Here is a 9745-nt window from a genome sequence, read left to right as displayed (position 1 = left end):
TTCTGTTTTTGAGACTTTCATTTTTTTATTGCTTGAAAGTGCTTTTCAGCTCCTGAAAAGCGTTATTCAATGCATTTGAACTGTAAATCATCTAATCCAAACTACTGACAAGATTTTGCCATTACATTCGGTTTTTGAGACTTTCATTTCTTTATTGCTTTAAAGTGCTTTTCAGATCCTGAACAGCGTTTTTCAATGCATTTGAACTGTAAATCATCTAATCCAAACTACTGGCAAGATTTAGCCATTCGATTCTGTTTTGCTTGTTTTGCAGTGCTTAGATTTCAGCCTAAAACAGGCCACACTGACTCAAATCAATTGTAAATCATCTAATCCAAACTACTGACAAGATTTTGCCATTACATTCTGTTTTAGAGACTTTCATTTCGTTATTACTTTAAAGTGCTTTTCAGCTCCTGAATAGCGTTTTTCAATGCATTTGAACTGTAAATCATCTAATCCAAGCTACTGGCAAGATTTAGCCATTAGATTCTGTTTTGCTTGTTTTGCAGTGCTTAGATTTCAGCCTAAAACAGGCCACACTGACTCAAATCAACTGTAAATCGTCTAATTCAAACTACTGACAAGATGTAGACATTACATTCTGTTTTTGAGACTTTCATTTTTTTATTGCTTGAAAGTGCTTTTCAGATCCTGAACAGCTTTTTTCAATGCATTTGAACTGTAAATCATCTAATCCAAACTACTGGCAAGATTTAGACATTAGATTCTGTTTTGCTTGTTTTGCAGTGCTTAGATTTCAGCCTAAAACAGGCCACACTGACTCAAATCAACTGTAAATCGTTTAATTCAAACTACTGACAAGATGTAGACATTACATTCTGTTTTTGAGACTTTCATTTTTTTATTGCTTGAAAGTGCTTTTCAGATCCTGAACAGCTTTTTTCAATGCATTTGAACTGTAAATCATCTAATCCAAACTACTGGCAAGATTTAGACATTAGATTCTGTTTTGCTTGTTTTGTAGTGCTTAGATTTCAGCCTAAGACAGGCCACACTGACTCAAATCAACTGTAAATCGTCTAATCCAAACTACTGACAAGATGTAGACATTACATTCTGTTTTTGAGACTTTCATTATTTTATTGCTTGAAAGTGCTTTTCAGCTCCTGAATAGCGTTTTAAATGCCTTTACAATGTTTGGAATTGTACTAGTTCACTCTAATAATAGTGCTTGGATTTTTAGGTAAGGCCACACTGACTCAAATCAACTTTTCAGCTCCTGAATAGCGTTTTCAATGCCTTTACAATGTTTGGAATTGTACTAGTTCACTCTAATAATAGTGTTTGGATTTTCAGCTAAGGCCACACTGACTCAAATCAACTGTAAATCGTCTAATCCAAACTACTGACAAGATTTTGCCATTACATTCGGTTTTTGAGACTTTCATTTCTTTATTGCTTTAAAGTGCTTTTCAGATCCTGAACAGCGTTTTTCAATGCATTTGAACTGTAAATCATCTAATCCAAACTACTGGCAAGATTTAGCCATTAGATTCTGTTTTGCTTGTTTTGCAGTGCTTAGATTTCAGCCTAAAACAGGCCACACTGACTCAAATCAACTGTAAATCATCTAATCCAAACTACTGACAAGATTATGCCATTACATTCTGTTTTTGAGACTTTCATTTTTTTATTGCTTGAAAGTGCTTTTCAGCTCCTGAATAGCGTTTTAAATGCCTTTACAATGTTTGGAATTGTACTAGTTCACTCTAATAATAGTGCTTGGATTTTTAGGTAAGGCCACACTGACTCAAATCAACTTTTCAGCTCCTGAATAGCGTTTTCAATGCCTTTACAATGTTTGGAATTGTACTAGTTCACTCCAATAACAGTGCTTGGATTTCAACTAAGGCCACACTGACTCAAATCAACTGTAAATCGTCTAATCCAAACTACTGACAAGATGTAGACATTACATTCTGTTTTTGAGACTTTCATTTCTTTATTGCTTTAAAGTGCTTTTCAGATCCTGAACAGCGTTTTTCAATGCATTTGAATTGTAAATCATCTAATACAAACTACTGGCAAGATTTAGCCATTAGATTCTGTTTTGCTTGTTTTGCAGTGCTTAGATTTCAGCCTAAAACAGGCCACACTGACTCAAATCAACTGTAAATCATCGAATCCAAACTACTGACAAGATTTTGCCATTACATTCTGTTTTAGAGACTTTCATTTCGTTATTACTTTAAAGTGCTTTTCAGCTCCTGAATAGCGTTTTTCAATGCATTTGAACTGTAAATCATCTAATCCAAACTACTGGCAAGATTTAGCCATTAGATTCTGTTTTGCTTGTTTTGCAGTGCTTAGATTTCAGCCTAAAACAGGCCACACTGACTCAAATCAACTGTAAATCGTCTAATTCAAACTACTGACAAGATGTAGACATTACATTCTGTTTCTGAGACTTTCATTTTTTTATTGCTTGAAAGTGCTTTTCAGATCCTGAACAGCTTTTTTCAATGCATTTGAACTGTAAATCATCTAATCCAAACTACTGGCAAGATTTAGACATTAGATTCTGTTTTGCTTGTTTTGCAGTGCTTAGATTTCAGCCTAAGACAGGCCACACTGACTCAAATCAACTGTAAATCGTCTAATCCAAACTACTGACAAGATTTTGCCATTACATTCTGTTTTGCTTGTTTTGCAGTGCTTAGATTTCAGCCTAAAACAGGCCACACTGACTCAAATCAACTGTAAATCATCTAATCCAAACTACTGACAAGATTATGCCATTACATTCTGTTTTAGAGACTTTCATTTCGTTATTGCTTTAAAGTGCTTTTCAGCTCCTGAATAGCGTTTTAAATGCCTTTACAATGTTTGGAATTGTACTAGTTCACTCCAATAACAGTGCTTGGATTTCAACTAAGGCCACACTGACTCAAATCAACTGTAAATCGTCTAATCCAAACTACTGACAAGATGTAGACATTACATTCTGTTTTTGAGACTTTCATTTTTTTATTGCTTGAAAGTGCTTTTCAGATCCTGAACAGCTTTTTTCAATGCATTTGAACTGTAAATCATCTAATCCAAACTACTGGCAAGATTTAGCCATTAGATTCTGTTTTGCTTGTTTTGCAGTGCTTAGATTTCAGCCTAAGACAGGCCACACTGACTCAAATCAACTGTAAATCGTCTAATTCAAACTACTGACAAGATGTAGACATTACATTCTGTTTTTGAGACTTTCATTTTTTTATTGCTTTAAAGTGCTTTTCAGATCCTGAACAGCGTTTTTCAATGCATTTGAACTGTAAATCATCTAATCCAAACTACTGGCAAGATTTAGCGATTAGATTCTGTTTAGCTTGTTTTGCAGTGCTTAGATTTCAGCCTAAAACAGGCCACACTGACTCAAATCAACTGTAAATCGACTAATCCAAACTACTGACAAGATTATGCCATTACATTCTGTTTTAGAGACTTTCAATTCGTTATTGCTTTAAAGTGCTTTTCAGCTCCTGAATAGCGTTTTCAATGCCTTTACAACGTTTGGAATTGTACTAGTTCACTCCAATAACAGTGCTTGGATTTCAACTAAGGCCACACTGACTCAAATCAACTGTAAATCGTCTAATCCAAACTACTGACAAGATGTAGACATTACATTCTGTTTTTGAGACTTTCATTTTTTTATTGCTTGAAAGTGCTTTTCAGCTCCTGAAAAGCGTTATTCAATGCATTTGAACTGTAAATCATCTAATCCAAACTACTGACAAGATTTTGCCATTACATTCGGTTTTTGAGACTTTCATTTCTTTATTGCTTTAAAGTGCTTTTCAGATCCTGAACAGCGTTTTTCAATGCATTTGAACTGTAAATCATCTAATCCAAACTACTGGCAAGATTTAGCAATTCGATTCTGTTTTGCTTGTTTTGCAGTGCTTAGATTTCAGCCTAAAACAGGCCACACTGACTCAAATCAACTGTAAATCATCTAATCCAAACTACTGACAAGATTTTGCCATTACATTCTGTTTTAGAGACTTTCATTTCGTTATTACTTTAAAGTGCTTTTCAGCTCCTGAATAGCGTTTTTCAATGCATTTGAACTGTAAATCATCTAATCCAAGCTACTGGCAAGATTTAGCCATTAGATTCTGTTTTGCTTGTTTTGCAGTGCTTAGATTTCAGCCTAAAACAGGCCACACTGACTCAAATCAACTGTAAATCGTCTAATTCAAACTACTGACAAGATGTAGACATTACATTCTGTTTTTGAGACTTTCATTTTTTTATTGCTTGAAAGTGCTTTTCAGATCCTGAACAGCTTTTTTCAATGCATTTGAACTGTAAATCATCTAATCCAAACTACTGGCAAGATTTAGACATTAGATTCTGTTTTGCTTGTTTTGCAGTGCTTAGATTTCAGCCTAAAACAGGCCACACTGACTCAAATCAACTGTAAATCGTTTAATTCAAACTACTGACAAGATGTAGACATTACATTCTGTTTTTGAGACTTTCATTTTTTTATTGCTTGAAAGTGCTTTTCAGATCCTGAACAGCTTTTTTCAATGCATTTGAACTGTAAATCATCTAATCCAAACTACTGGCAAGATTTAGACATTAGATTCTGTTTTGCTTGTTTTGTAGTGCTTAGATTTCAGCCTAAGACAGGCCACACTGACTCAAATCAACTGTAAATCGTCTAATCCAAACTACTGACAAGATGTAGACATTACATTCTGTTTTTGAGACTTTCATTATTTTATTGCTTGAAAGTGCTTTTCAGCTCCTGAATAGCGTTTTAAATGCCTTTACAATGTTTGGAATTGTACTAGTTCACTCTAATAATAGTGCTTGGATTTTTAGGTAAGGCCACACTGACTCAAATCAACTTTTCAGCTCCTGAATAGCGTTTTCAATGCCTTTACAATGTTTGGAATTGTACTAGTTCACTCTAATAATAGTGTTTGGATTTTCAGCTAAGGCCACACTGACTCAAATCAACTGTAAATCGTCTAATCCAAACTACTGACAAGATGTAGACATTACATTCTGTTTTTGAGACTTTCATTTTTTTATTGCTTTAAAGTGCTTTTCAGCTCCTGAACAGCTTTTTTCAATGCATTTGAACTGTAAATCATCTAATCCAAACTACTGGCAACATTTAGCCATTAGATTCTGTTTTGCTTGTTTTGCAGTGCTTAGATTTCAGCCTAAAACAGGCCACACTGACTCAAATCAACTGTAAATCGTCTAATTCAAACTACTGACAAGATGTAGACATTACATTCTGTTTTTGAGACTTTCATTTTTTTATTGCTTGAAAGTGCTTTTCAGCTCCTGAAAAGCGTTATTCAATGCATTTGAACTGTAAATCATCTAATCCAAACTACTGACAAGATTTTGCCATTACATTCGGTTTTTGAGACTTTCATTTCTTTATTGCTTTAAAGTGCTTTTCAGATCCTGAACAGCGTTTTTCAATACATTTGAACTGTAAATCATCTAATCCAAACTACTGGCAAAATTTAGCCATCAGATTCTGTTTTGCTTGTTTTGCAGTGCTTAGATTTCAGCCTAAAACAGGCCACACTGACTCAAATCAACTGTAAATCATCTAATCCAAACTACTGACAAGATTATGCCATTACATTCTGTTTTAGAGACTTTCATTTCGTTATTGCTTAAAGTGCTTTTCAGCTCCTGAATAGCGTTTTCAATGCCTTTACAATGTTTGGAATTCACTCCAATAACAGTGCTTGGATTTCAACTAAGGCCACACTGACTCAAATCAACTGTAAATCGTCTAATCCAAACTACTGACAAGATGTAGACATTACATTCTGTTTTTGAGACTTTCATTTCTTTATTGCTTTAAAGTGCTTTTCATATCCTGAACAGCGTTTTTCAATGCATTTGAACTGTAAATCATCTAATCCAAACTACTGGCAAGATTTAGCCATTAGATTCTGTTTTGCTTGTTTTGCAGTGCTTAGATTTCAGCCTAAGACAGGCCACACTGACTCAAATCAACTGTAAATCGTCTAATTCAAACTACTGACAAGATGTAGACATTACATTCTGTTTTTGAGACTTTCATTTTTTTATTGCTTGAAAGTGCTTTTCAGCTCCTGAAAAGCGTTATTCAATGCATTTGAACTGTAAATCATCTAATCCAAACTACTGGCAAAATTTAGCCATTAGATTCTGTTTTGCTTGTTTTGCAGTGCTTAGATTTCAGCCTAAAACAGGCCACACTGACTCAAATCAACTGTAAATCATCTAATCCAAACTACTGACAAGATTATGCCATTACATTCTGTTTTAGAGACTTTCATTTCGTTATTGCGTTAAAGTGCTTTTCAGCTCCTGAATAGCGTTTTCAATGTCTTTACAACGTTTGGAATTGTACTAGTTCACTCTGATAATAGTGCTTGGATTTTCAGCTAAGGCCACACTGACTCAAATCAACTGTAAATCGTCTAATCCAAACTACTGACAAGATTTTGCCATTACATTCTGTTTTTGAGACTTTCATTTTTTTATTGCTTGAAAGTGCTTTTCAGATCCTGAACAGCTTTTTTCAATGCATTTGAACTGTAAATCATCTAATCCAAACTACTGGCAAGATTTAGACATTAGATTCTGTTTTGCTTGTTTTGCAGTGCTTAGATTTCAGCCTAAGACAGGCCACACTGACTCAAATCAACTGTAAATCGTCTAATCCAAACTACTGACAAGATGTAGACATTACATTCTGTTTTTGAGACTTTAATTATTTTATTGCTTGAAAGTGCTTTTTAGCTCCTGAATAGCGTTTTCAATGCCTTTACAATGTTTGGAATTGTACTAGTTCACTCCAATAACAGTGCTTGGATTTCAACTAAGGCCACACTGACTCAAATCAACTGTAAATCGTCTAATCCAAACTACTGACAAGATGTAGACATTACATTCTGTTTTTGAGACTTTCATTTTTTTATTGCTTGAAAGTGCTTTTCAGCTCCTGAAAAGCGTTATTCAATGCATTTGAACTGTAAATCATCTAATCCAAACTACTGGCAAAATTTAGCCATTAGATTCTGTTTTGCTTGTTTTGCAGTGCTTAGATTTCAGCCTAAAACAGGCCACACTGACTCAAATCAACTGTAAATCATCTAATCCAAACTACTGACTAGATTATGCCATTACATTCTGTTTTAGAGACTTTCATTTCGTTATTGCGTTAAAGTGCTTTTCAGCTCCTGAATAGCGTTTTCAATGTCTTTACAACGTTTGGAATTGTACTAGTTCACTAATAATAGTGCTTGGATTTTCAGCTAAGGCCACACTGACTCAAATCAACTGTAAATCGTCTAATCCAAACTACTGACAAGATGTAGACATTACATTCTCTTTTTGAGACTTTCATTTTTTTATTGCTTTAAAGTGCTTTTCAGATCCTGAACAGCGTTTTTCAATGCATTTGAACTGTAAATCATCTAATCCAAACTACTGGCAAGATTTAGACATTAGATTCTGTTTTGCTTGTTTTGCAGTGCTTAGATTTCAGCCTAAGACAGGCCACACTGACTCAAATCAACTGTAAATCGTCTAATCCAGACTACTGACAAGATGTAGACATTACATTCTGTTTTTGAGACTTTCATTTTTCTATTGCTTGAAAGTGCTTTTCAGCTCCTGAATAGCGTTTTAAATGCCTTTACAATGTTTGGAATTGTACTAGTTCACTCTAATAATAGTGCTTGGATTTTTAGCTAAGGCCACACTGACTCAAATCAACTTTTCAGCTCCTGAATAGCGTTTTCAATGCCTTTACAATGTTTGGAATTGTACTAGTTCACTCCAATAACAGTGCTTGGATTTCAACTAAGGCCACACTGACTCAAATCAACTGTAAATCATCTAATCCAAACTAATGACAAGATTATGCCATTACATTCTGTTTTAGAGACTTTCATTTCGTTATTGCTTTAAAGTGTTTTTCAGCTCCTGAATAGCGTTTTCAATGCCTTTACAATGTTTGGAATTGTACTAGTTCACTCTAATAATAGTGCTTGGATTTTCAGCTAAGGCCACACTGACTCAAATCAACTGTAAATCGTCTAATCCAAACTACTGACAAGATGTAGACATTACATTCTGTTTTTGAGACTTTCATTTTTTTATTGCTTGAAAGTGCTTTTCAGATCCTGAACAGCTTTTTTCAATGCATTTGAAACTGTAAATCATCTAATCCAAACTACTGGCAAGATTTAGCCATTAGATTCTGTTTTGCTTGTTTTGCAGTGCTTAGATTTCAGCCTAAAACAGGCCACACTGACTCAAATCAACTGTAAATCATCTAATCCAAACTACTGACAAGATTTTGCCATTACATTCTGTTTTAGAGACTTTCATTTCGTTATTGCGTTAAAGTGCTTTTCAGCTCCTGAATAGCGTTTTAAATGCCTTTACAATGTTTGGAATTGTACTAGTTCACTCTAATAATAGTGCTTGGATTTTTAGCTAAGGCCACACTGACTCAAATCAACTTTTCAGCTCCTGAATAGCGTTTTCAATGCCTTTACAATGTTTGGAATTGTACTAGTTCACTCCAATAACAGTGCTTGGATTTCAACTAAGGCCACACTGACTCAAATCAACTGTAAATCGTCTAATCCAAACTACTGACAAGATGTAGACATTACATTCTGTTTTTGAGACTTTCATTTTTTTATTGCTTGAAAGTGCTTTTCAGCTCCTGGAAAGCGTTATTCAATGCATTTGAACTGTAAATCATCTAATCCAAACTACTGACAAGATTTTGCCATTACATTCGGTTTTTGAGACTTTCATTTCTTTATTGCTTTAAAGTGCTTTTCAGATCCTGAACAGCGTTTTCCAATGCATTTGAACTGTAAATCATCTAATCCAAACTACTGGCAAAATGTAGCCATTAGATTCTGTTTTGCTTGTTTTGCAGTGCTTAGATTTCAGCCTAAAACAGGCCACACTGACTCAAATCAACTGTAAATCGTCTAATCCAAACTACTGACAAGATGTAGACATTACATTCTGTTTTTGAGACTTTCATTATTTTATTGCTTGAAAGTGCTTTTCAGCTCCTGAATAGCGTTTTAAATGCCTTTACAATGTTTGGAATTGTACTAGTTCACTCTAATAATAGTGCTTGGATTTTTAGGTAAGGCCACACTGACTCAAATCAACTTTTCAGCTCCTGAATAGCGTTTTCAATGCCTTTACAATGTTTGGAATTGTACTAGTTCACTCCAATAACAGTGCTTGGATTTCAACTAAAGCCACACTGACTCAAATCAACTGTAAATCGTCTAATCCAAACTACTGACAAGATGTAGACATTACATTCTGTTTTTGAGACTTTCATTTTTTTATTGCTTGAAAGTGCTTTTCAGCTCCTGAAAAGCGTTATTCAATGCATTTGAACTGTAAATCATCTAATCCAAACTACTGACAAGATTTTGCCATTACATTCGGTTTTTGAGACTTTCATTTCTTTATTGCTTTAAAGTGCTTTTCAGATCCTGAACAGCGTTTTTCAATGCATTTAAACTGTAAATCATCTAATCCAAACTACTGGCAAGATTTAGCCATTCGATTCTGTTTTGCTTGTTTTGCAGTGCTTAGATTTCAGCCTAAAACAGGCCACACTGACTCAAATCAACTGTAAATCATCTAATCCAAACTACTGACAAGATTTTGCCATTACATTCTGTTTTAGAGACTTTCATTTCGTTATTAC

Source organism: Osmerus mordax, chromosome 10 (genome assembly GCF_038355195.1).
Source record: "Osmerus mordax isolate fOsmMor3 chromosome 10, fOsmMor3.pri, whole genome shotgun sequence".
NCBI lineage: Eukaryota > Metazoa > Chordata > Actinopteri > Osmeriformes > Osmeridae > Osmerus > Osmerus mordax.
Note: the sequence above shows the minus strand (reverse complement) of the source record.